The following is a 14,340-nucleotide window of genomic DNA, read 5'->3' as shown; positions in this document are numbered from 1 at the left end:
CTATAAATGATAACTGATAAATTCCTAATTTGTCTAAAATTTTATTAATTAAGATTTAAAAGACTAAAATTAATCATTTTAATTGCTACAAATGAATTAATGCCCCAAGAATATACAGTATGAGAAATGGATATTCATTTTAAAATTAATTGTTCTTAAATAAACTTATCTAAGGTAATCTAAATAAAAAAATAGGGGAAATAAGCATGCACAATTATATATTTGACAAACTTTACCCTCAATATATTGTGAATTCTTACTTAATTTTTTTTTTTTAACTTAAAGTCACAATATGTCATTTCTAGAGTTAGCTTATTTAAAACAAAGGCGTAGCTTGATGACACCGTCATTTCAGCGTTTATTATGCTGCAGATGACTGCTTCTGCTTTTTCCGGTCATGTGTTTGTACAGTAACGCAGTGCTGTTTTATAATATTATTTGAGTGTGTTAAAAGTTATGTTATAATGTCTCTGTGCGTTCATTCGGTGGCAACTATGAGACATTTGTTGCACACTACAGTAAGCTAGATCAATACAGCCATGGTAAAACATGGTACTCGAGGTAAATCAAGAAAATAAGATTTAAACAATAAGACTAACTGTGTTGAGCTATATAATTAATTTTCTATCGATTAATGTATCCAAACAGTTGCTCACATGATTAATAAAACACATACTACATATTAAAGCATCTTTGGTGTTTCCATTTTTTATACAAAATAAAGCCGTAAATGCTCATATGATGTTATCGATAGGCGACGCACAGACACGGTCTGTGTCCTGGTTAATTTTGTCTTATTTCTCTGGATTTAAATGTCTTATGCATGGATTGTTTTATTATTTTATAATGTTTCCTGAGGTGTACTTATATTGTTAGTATGGTTTTTACATAAAAAAATGTACATTTTTTCTATTCTGATATTAGCCCTCTGGCTTGAATGCTCTGTTTTAAGGGGCGTGTCTGCTGCGAGTCTTCAGTGAAAACACCCACTGTTGTGATTGGCTGACATCTGCATTTGAAATGAGATTACATGCGGAGGGGGCGTGGTTTAGTTAGGCGCAGATGCAGCGCTTCCTGCCTGCCAGTCAAGGCAGAGACAGGGAGAGCTGGGAAAAGATTGCTGAGGAAGTGTTATTGTACCGAGTTGTTGAGAGAGTTTGTATCTGAGAGTTCGGAATAAACACAAAATGCTTTCACCACAACTAACAACAAACACGACATTGACATGAATACAGTAAGAGCTTCTGTTGTGCAGTTTAACAGCATCATTCAAACGGCAGTTTGGGCAAGTGTGCACTGCAGATGTACGTGATTGACAGATCCGAACATTAGAAATAGTGTTCTTTTAACGCTCTCTGTAGTTTAATCATCTAAATAACAGATTTGTTTCATGCTACTAGAAACAACGTGAAGTTGCTGGTTTCAGTCACTGGCTTGATTTACTGATAAATCAAGACGGCCAGCAGCAGGGCTGACAGTATTAAACGATTTAGAAAGAAAGTCTGTGTGAACTTGAATGATTATCTGCACATCACTGATTTAAGATCAGATATTAATGAACACTGTCACTCACTGTTTGTGGTTGTGCTGTCGAATCCATATGGTAAAGCCTCTGCTGACATCGCGACTGATGAAATGAATCCATTCTTTACTAATTCTCTGGGCGGGCAAAGCAGAGGAAGGGGAGGAAACCTTTCCTGGTATGACGTCATAACAGGATAATTCAAGATCAGCTCTGAGCTCTCCTTTTCTCAAATGCAGAAAAAGACAGCCAGAACTCGGTTTAGACCGATCAAAATGTCTAGCCACTTGGGGACAATATTCAGGCTAGTGGTACTAATATTAATGTTGAGTTGAAACCAAAAATGTCATGCCATGGGACCTTTAAACATTCTTGGAAACATTTGAGATAATGTAAGTGCTAAAATAATGATAATGTAAGTCACTAAAATATATAACATTGTTCTAGTGGTTTTTGAATATTTAAATAAATAAAAAAACTGACATATTGTGCCTTTAAATGCAACAGACATACCAGAGGAAATGCTGTAGACTACATAAATATTTTATTATTCACGGACATTGGGGGGTCTTGAAGGCAGGAAGGTTGAGAACCACAGTTTTATTCTATCTAATATAGTCTCAGTGGTCTCATAAATCCTTCACTCACGTGAAGAACTGACAGCACTCATCATGGTGCACATCTCCTATTCCACAACAAACTAAATGTGTCAGTTTTCATTGCACAAAGTTGTTTACAAGCATCAATAAACCTAGCAATCCAGAAAAGAGAAACATATACTCCCAGGTAACAAAAAATAGGTTATTAGGGCCAGCATTCCCTAGCATGTATAAAGGGGAAAAGATTCAATGGGATTAGATTGTGCAGGATTAGCTTCATGGGATATTCTCTAAAGCAACTGAGTGGCTATGAGCAACGTGCAGAGAAAGAAAGGCTTCAAAGCAATAACACAAAGTGCCTGACGGTGTCTTTCCGCTATGTAATTCCTGACTATTTATACCCGAGGTTACATCTTTTACACACATATGCCACACAAAGCTCTCTTTGTCATCTGGGCTCACTCCCAGTCCTCTGTGCCATGTTATGAGAAAGTCTATCACACTGCCCTGCACATCCATTTGCAAAATTACCCAAAAAAACCTACAAATAAATCACAATTTATAAGGCGTATGCCCTCAGTTTTGCAATGTGGCTCAAAATACATTGGCATAGACTCGTTTTACTTTACTAGCTATTTTATATTTCTATTTAAGATTTTTAAGTACACGTGACGATTAAATAAACACCGACTATGCTCAATACATGCCCGTGTATATCACAGAAACGTCGTTAAAATAAATGAATAAAGAAGGAAACTACATACATGTCTGTCAGGGTTGGTATCATCGATGTGTAAATCCAAATCTTTCAGTCCGCGCGCTGATACTTTAAACGCAATGGATGGCACGAGTAAGTTTCTCGAGCAAGACGTAGGCTACACAATATATCCTCGATTTATCCACCGTTTATCCTCAATTCACTGCATACACACGGCGAGCCGTGTCACTTTCTCCCTCTGAAGGAAAGCCTGTAGGCTGGGTCCTGTCGTTATCTCGTAAGGGGTGTGGACAAAACACATGCAAATGAAAAGACGTCCATCCCCGGCGTGTCCACTTCACACCCGGCCAGCGTGGAGGGAGTATCGAGGTACCTTATTTCATGGGCATGAATAATAGGGTGATGAAGCTGCTGGAAAAAATATCACGCAGAAGAAATTTTCAATTTCCTTTAGTCAGGGAGACTGTACAGACGCACTTGACTAATAAATACACTTAATGCACAAACCCCGTTCCAAACGGAGAGGGGGAAGGGACAAGGGGAGGGACAAAGATTTGAGCTTTTCCTGGCCTCTTTCAGTGAAACCCAAAGATGTGAATTGCACCCCCTCACCCTCCTAGCAACAACATCACACTGGCAAATCTTATTGTTCCCCCTCAGTGTTTTTACTATGGCTAGATATTGAACTTTTCTTTTTAATTATTAAAAGATATTATGCTGATATATATGCTAAAAAACAACACTCATCGTGTTTTATGCAGTGTGTTGAACCGTATGCCATGTCATAAAGTTCCAAACTGAGATACTTTTTTTCCATTTTGATTTGTTAAATCTATAAAACATAAAGGCAGAGTTTATCTAACATGCAAACATAGGCAATCCTGATGATGAGTGCAGCTATAGGTTAAATTATAGGCTAAAGTGACTACATGGCAATTATAACACCAGGCTATAGATAGAAACGTTGAAAGGGCAGGGTATGAGAAACAGGAAGCAATGCTTATAAGGACATTTTTTCTGAATGTTTTAGGGCAAAGTTTAAACCACTACTATGTTAATATTATGCAAAACTTTTTTACTGTGCGAATAGAATTTTCTTAATAAAACGATATAATGCTCCTCTGTGCAACAGTCGGCACCACAATGCAAGAATGAGTGATTGTCAAGTCACTGCTATGGCCAAAAGATCACTGCTTGTAAGTCAAAAGATACCCACGCCTTTAAATGCATCAAGCATAATAGTTGAAAATGAGAGATTTGGACTGTATGTGCATGTGTAATGTGTTGTACCTTGAGACCTTCTCTCAAAGAAGATGTGAATGGTCTCAGGTCATGGCCAGTTGTTGCTGCAGCAACATTGCCGGTGATGCCTAAGGTGATGTCAGCATCTGTTTGAAGAGAGGCTTGATGTGGCCACCTGCTAGCAAAAGATAGGCTTCGGACTGAAGTGTGGGATCAATGGTGGATACCATTTACCCCTCCCTATCTGCCCTCTATTCAATCCCAGGCAGCCATCTAAATTCTGAATTCACTACCCTAAATCAATGTGCTTCACCCCTCTCCCCACTCAGATCACACCAATGTGGGTTAGCCCCTTGCAAGAGCACCACAAAGTATTCACTGCCCAGGGCTAAAGCATGGCACCTAAATTATGTAATTAGGCTGCAGAATGTAGAGCAAAATCCAGGCCATGTGCAAGATTGTCATCAAAAAGACTTTAACCCTATAATTACCAATGAATAAAATTGTGGTGTTTTTTTCCCCTCCTTGAGAATGAGCTCCATATCGAGCCATAAACCCTGATGTATCAAATATGATAGTCAACAAAAAAACACAAAGCAGGGGTGTCCAATCCTGCTCCTGGAGGGCCAATGTCCTGCAGAGTTTAGCTCTAACCAGGTTCAACAAACTTGCCTGGAAGTTTCTAGTTGCTGCATCCAAAATCGAATTGGATGCAATCGAATTTCATTCATACTACCCACATTTGTTGCCTGCGCCGGCTCGCACACATGATCTGCTCTGTGCTCTCGTGTCTCTGGACCGGAGCAGACTGTGTGTGCCAGACATTATTTGCGACAAATAAAAGTATATTTGTCTCGTCTCAATCGTTCCCTATCCCCATATAGTGCAGTATGTGCCATTCACCCTGTAGAAAATAGTAAATGTGTGAACACGTGGCTGATTTCAGCAGCAGCTTCAACATATTTACGGGACGGGATGCTTCAGATTCTAGAGAGCATTTGATTGGACAGAAGATGTGATGAAAAGATGAAGTCCATGGTAATAAAAATCCATAATACATTTTAGCGGAAGTGAGAGACTGTAAGTTTCGAATGCTTCTATCTCTTAAATTAAAATTTTGTCATTGTTTTGGAACACACCAGCTTATTCATAACCCTAAAGGTGCAATATGTAGGATTTTTGCAGTAAAATATCCAAAAACAATCAGGCCAGTGTTATATAGTTTGTTCAGTTGAGTTCTTACAATATCCCAAATTTTTCCAACTACTTGTAAATTGTGAGAAAATTGCTATTTTAACCAAGGAGCTGGGACGTCTGAGGGAGTCGCCTGTCAATTGCGTCATACCTGCGTTACCCTCGGTTTCCGGTTTTATTCTGCAGAAACGCTTTACTCTTAGTGTGCAACAGGTGTCATAGCAGCCGCTATGCGAACGTACGGAATAATGTCATAACAATTATAAACACATTTAAATGTATCTAATATGATAAACAGCTCCGTTACCTCATACTCATGACCGGAAAAACGGAAATGGCGTCTTGCTCAGCTCCCTCAACACTCGGTTCTGCTCTGCTTCATACTACAGTAACGTTAATAATCGAATCCATGAACATGATTTCTGTCCTATCCCAATTATTTTTCACCAGCTGTGAGGTGAAGACCACATGTCGCAAGATTCCGCGCTCAAACCTGGTGTCATGAAACTACGCCATTTGTTTTGAATAGGCGCCCTCTAGCGGATGGAAAGGTTACATAGTGTAGCTTTAAGGCTAGTATATTCATACTAAAAGCAGGGGGCCTATAAATAGCTGGTTTAGGTGTGTTTAATTAGGGTTGGAGCTAAACTATGCAGGACAGTCTTCCAAAAGCAGGTTAGGACACCTGTGGTCTAAAGGTTCAATAAACATATATATATATATATATATATATATATATATATATATATATATATATATATATATATATATATATATATATATATATATATATATATATATATATATATATATATATAAAATTAAGATTTTTCTGACTTTTATTTCATATTTCAGGCTTTATAGTGTTAATAGAAACTGATACTAGATGGGTTTAAATTAGATATCTGATGTTTTTTTTCTACTTTTTATGGTTTTACACATATTCATTTTCACACATTGTTTGCTGCTGTCTGGCTGGCTGTCAATCACACAATGCCCCCTCTCTGCCCCGTCTTCATGCTCATTAACCCCTGAACCCCAGTGCGTGCAACCTGCCTCTCAGACTCCCTGTGGGAATATCCACAGTTTAAGAAGGGGGCAACGTTTGATCATCACTTTCAGTCCTTCCTTCCTTTCTTTCTTGTCCTTACTTGTTTTTTTATTGGCGTGTGAGTTCAATTATTTGGACGTCTCACTACATACAGACTGACCCTGAATTATAATGCGAAACATGTGTCTTTTAAAGCAAGGACGTGTCAAAAGTGGGCATGAATATTTATAAACATGTCAAGTCGCTCTTTTTCATTTCTCTGCACTCCCTGTCCTTCGTTTCTCATGTATTTTGGCCTAGAGCTGGCATGTCCGACTGGGAGGGGATGCTTGTGGGATGTTTTTTGGGGGGCGTTGGCTGAAAGCAATGGTCGATTCGTTTGTAGCGCCGCAGCAAACCAAAAGCTTCCAAAAGGGGAATGAAAGCAATCACACAGATGAAAGGAATATAAGGGTGAATTACAGCAAACAGCAAAAAAAAAAAAAAAAAAAAATAGGCCTGATAAAGTATTTATTCGTATTTTTACTGCTTAGCTCATTGACATTGCAGCTCTGGAAGCCACTCCTTTCTTTCCCAACCAAACTCCATTTCTCTAATGTTTTCTCAGTCTACATTTTCAGAAGTGAAATCTTATGAAGTCTTATGAAGAGCAGAGAGCTTTCTATTTAGTCATCTCAGGAAGCTTTTTAGCATTTGTCAGCTACCCTTATAAAGCCCACCCACTCACCCACCATAACATGCTGACCCACACAAAAGAAAGAGAAATTCGTGCTAACCCACACACATTACATACCACCTGTTCACTCCATCTGCTACTCTGGCATTTCATAACATGCACGCACATATCACACATAAAAAGCACACCAACATGTCGCACTTCATGCTAACAAGTCCATAAAATGCACATATAGTTGAATTGCTGAAGGAAATCTCAGATTTGAGCTGTGGGATAAAATCATACCCAGTATAATTTGGTTAGGCATCTCTAAAGCTTCATTTTGGGGCAAGAGGACTGTACACTCAGTAGTGTGTGTTTACATGGACTTGAGTGGCATAATGGGACTGATGTTGTTATTTTAGTCCATAGCTAACTATTCATCTTTGAAAATAGTGGTACTTTAGTTAAGGCAAAACTTTTATGTGCCCCTGTAGTGCAGCAAGGCGTTAAGACTAAACAATGCTGTTCTTTTTCATTTCCAAATCAAATTCAACATTGATAATAATAACCATTATTAATAATTGTGTACAATTCATAATATAAATTATAATAATTATATAAATTATAATAATTATATAAATGATAATAAGAAGACATGTTTCTTGAGCAAATCAGCCTATTGAGTTCTGAAGGATCGTGTGACACTGAAGACTGCAGTAATGATGGTGAAAATTCAGCTTGGCCATCACAGGAATAAATTACATTTGAAAATGTATTCAACTAGAAAACAACTACTTCAAATAGTAATTATATTTCACAATATAACTGTTTTTACTGTAGTTTTGATTCAATAATCCTAACTATTTTCAAACATTTAATAAAATGATACGATGTGACTCCTTTTAATAACTAATAAAAGAAAGATACGTGTTATAACAGTCACTTTACACCGAGTCACTGTTATGGGCAGTTTATTTCAGGCTGTACTCTATAAATGTCTCTCTAAATGACCAACCCCCACCACTCTTGAGACCTTCAGGCAGGACATAAGAACCAGGGGGTGAATCTTTGACCCTCCAGCCCAGTTAATCTGTCTTTCTAGGCTAAATTCCTCTTAGATTAAAGCAGGGTGGGACCCTGCCGACCGGGTCATAATAATATGCTGATTGGTCCCTTCCCCTGGGCATGCTGCTCAGCAGGAGGAGAGGAAATGTGAGTGATGGCATCTCGTTTGACCTGACCTGTGAGGGCGTAGTGAGCACGTAAAAGCACTGCTTTCCTGTCTCTAAGTCAGTTTACATGCTCTCCTGCTAGATGTAGTTAAATTCACATTTTTGTATAGCCACAGTTCGGTTTTGACAAGGAAATTTCTGCCAAGAGTTGGACACAGATAGAGTCCGGTGGTGGGCGTGTGGAGTGCAGCCAATGTCCCAAATGCAAGCTCATGGAACGTGGTCCAGATCCAGGCCCGGTAATTCCATCCAATAAAACTCCAACAAAAGCTTTCTCACTCAGGGCTCATTTTAATGCTCCTATTGATAGCAATGAAAGTCTGCTGAGTGTCTGTTATCCTGAGAAAAGTGATTGTAATGAAATAGAGAGGGCGAGGGGGGAGGATAGGGAGAAGTGAAGGCAGAGGTGAAAGAGAAAGTGATGAGTGAAAGCAAAGCCCGCATTGGGGATGCAAGGACATGGCTAGCAATGAGCTCATACACATTGTTTCTTTTTGCGTAAGCTGACCCACTTGGTTAGATTCATTCTGAAGAGTAAGAAAGAAAACGAAAAAGAGAGAGAATGAAGCACAAGAGAGATCCTCTGTATATTCAGTTTAAAAATTTAAATCAGATGGCTTCAACTCTTCCCTGGTGCAAATTAAAGCTGAAGTGTGTAAAAAAAGTTTTGATGCTAAAATACTTTCTACCTTTCCAAATTGAATCTGCAGAGACAGCAAGTGACCACAAAAGCTATCCGAACACTTAAATCACTATTAAAAATGTATGAATATCTTTAAATAATAAGTTCTGAGATAAGAGAGCTCTCTAAAATCATTTGTTTGCAGATGCAACTTTGATATTTTGCTATTCAATGGAGGTAATTTGTCCAAAAATGTCAACATTTCCTTTTGGGGCTGCTATATATGGTATATGCTAGTAAATGGATTTTCCTAAAATGAGCATCTTACTGTGATGCTATATAAATATTATTGTAAGTCTCCCGACCAGCTGGGCTGCATTAAATTAGACATAGCAAGAGAAGTTATTTGGTCACACAAACACACTGGCTAAACCAATGATATCAGTTTAAGGTGTGACTATTCATTGGCTCAACCAATGGTAGGCAGGATGTGTGCTTGCTGTATCAGCAGGATCTTATTCTTGGTCATCATTTGCAGTTGCAGTGTGCTTTCAGAATCCCTCCACATCCCCTAACTCCACCTGTATAGGCTACAGGTAATTCACATATGCTATATTGTAGAGCAGTACAGCTGCATCTTACTTGCTCACAGCAGTGTGTTGTGCATGTATTGGCTGTAGCATGTCCCGCACTTGCTCTGCAGCAGTAGCAGAGTAACAGATCTATTTCAAACATACTAACATTGTCATATTCATTACCATGTCAAATACTCAGTTGTCATGACAAAATATATATGAAGCCCAGTCTGTTCCAGAAGGACAAATTCATCAGTCTGTTCTTATAAGAGAAGTTCTCCAGTCTGTTCCAGTGAGAGAAATTCCCTAGTCTGTTCCAGTCCTAGAATCAGTGCAGCGTTGACCATTGTGCAGTCCAGTTATGGCCCCAGCCCATTAAGGCTCCCCGAGCTGCCTAAACCTCCCTGGCTTCCCGAGCTATGATACCTGATACATATATAGAAAATAATTACAAATATTAAATAAAATATATAAAAGCAAATTAAAACAAATTAAATCACATATTAATTTACAGAATATGTAATTTAGAGAGTTTCATTTTCAGATAATTTTTAAATGCCTCAACTCGGACCAACTTCAACAGATGTGTTTTTTCTTTCTTCTGTTCTGCTTTTTGACCATTGACATCTTTGACCATTGCACTGCAACTGTGTGTCGCATTTTTAAAACACTGTGACAGGTTAAAGTGATTTAAAAACGTTTCTGTGTTGAATCTTGCCTTTTAAAAGTCTATTGGAAGCTTTAAGACATTTGTTTCATTCCTGCATGTGAAGAGATATTTTCCTCTTTCCACCCTCTGCACGTAGAGCCGCTTCTGTCTAGTGCTCAGGAGTCGCATGACAAGTGTCCTATCAGCACGACTCTAAAATAGCCCCAAATAATGAATTTCTGCCATGTCAACAGCAGTAAACAAGGAAGGGTACACAAAGAATGCATTTGTATTTTTTATCTCTTATTCTGGGACCATTTCCTAGTGCTGCAGTGTTTCCTGTTCACTCTGAACTGTAATGCCCTAAAAAGCCAGTTAGTCATTTGGCCGGCTGCACTGTCAGCCATGTATGGAAGGAAGCTGACGAAACAAATTATAGATGCAGCATCTCGCCACTCTCCACAGCCAGCTTTGCTTGCCTTTTATATCTGTTGAATTGTAAAACTGGTATTTTACCAGATTGTGAAAGAGAATTTCAAATTTTTCTTTTTAGTTTGGACTAGATCCTACCTTAACTTTCCCATGCTGCAACCAGCGCCGACAGTAATATAATTACAAAACATGGATTAAGTAAATATGTCTCATACTGAGGTGTTACATTTTTATTTATTTATTGTTTGTATTGTGTATATGTGTCAACTATGAGGTGATCATTTTCTTACAGAGAGAGCGAATGGGTGATGGTAAAGAAGAGAGAGGTTTCCCTGCAGGCAGGAGGCGATGAATGTTATCTTTCTCTTCCCACAATAGAATGTCTCACTCCCTTCCACAAAACCGCCATTGTGAAAAGCTGTGTTGGCAGGTGTTGTGTTGTTGCAGTTGTTTTCATTTGCTAAAGGTGCTTTTTGTCCTAATTGTTTCTCTTTCCACTAATATCACACGTCAACAGCTGAGCTTTTCTTGGACTCCACATGACATGCCAGTTACTTTCATCTGCCTCTTATAGAGAGGTAGGGAGTATCACATACTCAAAAGTGAAAACAGGACAGATTGTCTTGTGCGATGACTACACGAGTGTGCTTTTAAATGTTTTACAAATTTATTTAGTGTAGAAGAACAGCGAAATGGACGGCATCATGACCCATTCCTACAACAGCAGTAACTATACTTGAAAAAAATCAGACCTAAGAATCCTCATCCAATACTGCCCTCCACTGGACAATAAGACAATAAGATGCTCAGTGAGAAGCACTGCCTGGTACTATAATGACCCCATAAACCCTAAACAAAGAGAGATTGGAAACAGCTGTGCGTGTTCCACTGGAACATGAGAACCATATAGGGCCTTGGAAATTAAGATTCCAAAAGAAAAATGTTTGTTAAAAAACATAATCTATAATCATATTGAGATATACACTGATCAGGCATAACACTATGACCTAATATTATGTTGGTTTCCCTTTTGCTGTCAAAACAGTCCTGACCCGTTGAGGCATTGACCACATTACTGTTTCCATGAAAGGGTGTACATGGTCTGCAACAAACCTTAGGTAGTGGTTCGTGTCAAAGTAACATACACATTGATGGCAGGACCCAAGCTTTCCCAGCAGAACATTGTCCAAAGCATCATGCTGCCTTCGCCAGCTTGCCTTTTCCCCACACCACAGTGCATCCTGGTGCCATGTGTTCCCCAGGTAAGCAACGCAACCCGGCCATCCACGTGATGTGAAACAAAACATGATTCATCAGACCAGGCCACATCCATTGCTCCGTGGTCCAGTTCTGATGCTCACGTGTCCACTGTTGGCACTTTGGATGGTGGACAGGGGTCAGCATGGGCACCTTGACTTGCACTTCCATAGTACGCAACAAACCTTGATGCACTGTGTATTCTGACAACTTTCTATCAGAACTAGCATTAACTTGAATTCAATTTGAGCCACAATAGCTTTCTGTTTTATCAGACCACACAGGCCAGCCTTCGCTCCCCACGTGCATCAATGAGCCTTGGCCACCTATGAACCTGATGCCAGTTCACCACTGTTCCTTCTTTGGACCAATTTTGATAAATACACTTTTGATAACAACTTTGAGGACAGGTGCCGTGATGAAGAGATAATCATTCATCAGTGTTATTCAATTCACCCGTCATAATGTTATGCTTGATTTATGTATTTCATTATTTTTGAGTGACAGGCCTGCAAACTTTAAAAAAAACATATATATATTTATCGCACTCAGGCAGGTATATTCTATGCAATTGTGTTGATAGAAAACATACTATTTCTAATTTCAATATTATTTGTTGTTCAAATATTCCTCTTTAAAAGAAAAAAATATTAGCTGTGTGCAAAGAAACCTATTTTGGCCACTGAAAATGTACAATTGACCAGTTTCTCGCATTAAGATGTCCATATCTCTGGGATTGAACCATAATAGGGCCTTTAAAATGAAAATATCAAAATAAATATTTATCTTTAAAAAATGTATCTTACTTTTTGAGTTACAAGCATGCATACTTGGGGCAAAAAAACACAAGATTTTTTTCCCTCACATTTTTGACCTGCCAATGAACTGGCATATAATACAACAAATACTGAATGGTCAACATATTTAACCAACAGACCTACCAATGTTTGTGTAAAAATAAAATAATGATGCTGCCTTCTTTTTAAAGTCAATTACCCCCCTGTAATTTTGCTCCAAATCTCATTTGAATATTGTCATTTTGAAGCCCTTGATAAAATAGTGGATGACATTTCATGACATTTAATATTTTGGCTTTCATCACTATTTATGCCCGTTTTTCTCAGGAAAAAAATACCAACACAATCAAAAATTTGAGCCAGGGAAGTTGGTGTTTGTCACATAGCCACATGACCTCAATAATTAAGCAAATTCAGTTATTTTATTTTTGATTACATTTAGATTAAAAACCTTATAATGCTCGTAATTGGTGATTATTATGATAGTATTATCAACAGCTAATACAGGAACACTTTGAATATCACATTGAAATGGAATCAAGCTGCAGCATTTATTCATTGTCCACACTGCCCTTTTATCAGGAAGTGTAAGGCCACCACAGACATTAATAAACAGAGCAGGGCAGAGAGGAAAATGACCAAACGTTTCCTGCCATTGTCCTGCGCATGTCATTCAAAGCACTATTCTGTTTCATATGTCTGCTATGAAGCAACTAGTGTTCAGCGGCGAAAATAAACAGTGCCATGGGATATTTTTATCCCCGAGAAACTCGTTTCTGTTCCTGTTGAGATAAAGTCATCATCAAGTTTGTCTTGGAAAAAACAGAGGGCAAGGCATTGCAACTAGTTAGGCCAACTAGTCCTGACTCTTTAAATCCTCAACACTTTAGATAAACTGTGTTTAGACTGGCAAAGCAGGTTTTGATTAAATTAATCCTTAGTGCAACAGGTGCTCCAACATTTTGAGTTTGTATGGAATCTTGTGACCAAAAAAAAAAGTTTGAAATTATGTCTAGGATAATTGCTACCTGATTTACACGTTAATTGCTAATGTACAACTTTTATTTTAATTAAGTCTCTGCTCATGGCTACTGATAGAGTACATAAATTAACAACACTTTTTTAAATGTGTTTCATAACACATAAGTGTGTTTGGCAGTGTATGTGGAAGGAAGAAGTGCATCACAGGCTGGTGTGACCTCACCACCTCGATCTGTCACCCTCCACATCTGTACCAATAAACACTTCCTCCTACCATCGATAGCTATCTCTCTATCTCACCCACACAATGGGGACTTTCCTGCAAACTTTCCTTTCCTGCAAACTTTCCTGGCTTTTGGATTATTGTAGAAAATAAGGTCTGTGACTAACAAAATCTTATGGATCTCACATGTTTTGTACATCATCGTGACAATCTTCACAAATGAACACACCTATGACTTTAGAAGCTTAAATACAAAAGGCAGAAGTCAAAAGGTAAACGAACTCCACCACGGTCACATGGCTTCTCTAAGCTTCCAACAACTCATTCAGTCTTTGTTTAAAAACATTTCCTCTGAGCGTTTGAGTTATAATAGTTTGCAAGAGACAAAACAAGGCTGTGAAAGACTTTATCTTTTCGGCTGATGACATTTAATGTCCTCGACAATCTCTGAAGTCCCATAGCCACTTGTTAGCAACTGCCTTTTACAAGACAAGTAAAAGCTTAAAAATCACAAGAGGGTATTACTGATGTATTTTATATTGTAGAATAAAACATCATCTTGAGCTTGTGTTCACCACAGACCTTATT

The 14,340-nt window shown here is 38.3% G+C and overlaps 1 protein-coding gene across 2 annotated transcripts in view; it reads right to left on the bottom strand.

Moving 5' to 3' along the window:
• Nucleotides 1-14,340, bottom strand: part of ripor1 (RHO family interacting cell polarization regulator 1) — a 75,217-nt gene that overhangs the window by 56,125 nt on the left and 4,752 nt on the right. The window contains exon 1 of one of the 2 annotated variants that reach the window (XM_067418873.1): nt 2,886-3,327. The exons of the other annotated variant lie outside the window; for it this stretch is intronic. The gene's annotated coding sequence lies outside the window, so the exon portion shown is untranslated. Of the gene's footprint in view, nt 1-2,885; nt 3,328-14,340 lie in introns of those variants that run through there. 2 annotated transcript variants of the gene reach the window in all.

This window comes from Pseudorasbora parva, chromosome 16 (assembly GCF_024679245.1).
Source record: "Pseudorasbora parva isolate DD20220531a chromosome 16, ASM2467924v1, whole genome shotgun sequence".
NCBI classification, from domain to species: Eukaryota; Metazoa; Chordata; class Actinopteri; order Cypriniformes; family Gobionidae; genus Pseudorasbora; species Pseudorasbora parva.
Note: the sequence above shows the minus strand (reverse complement) of the source record. Positions and strands in the feature narration are given on the sequence as shown.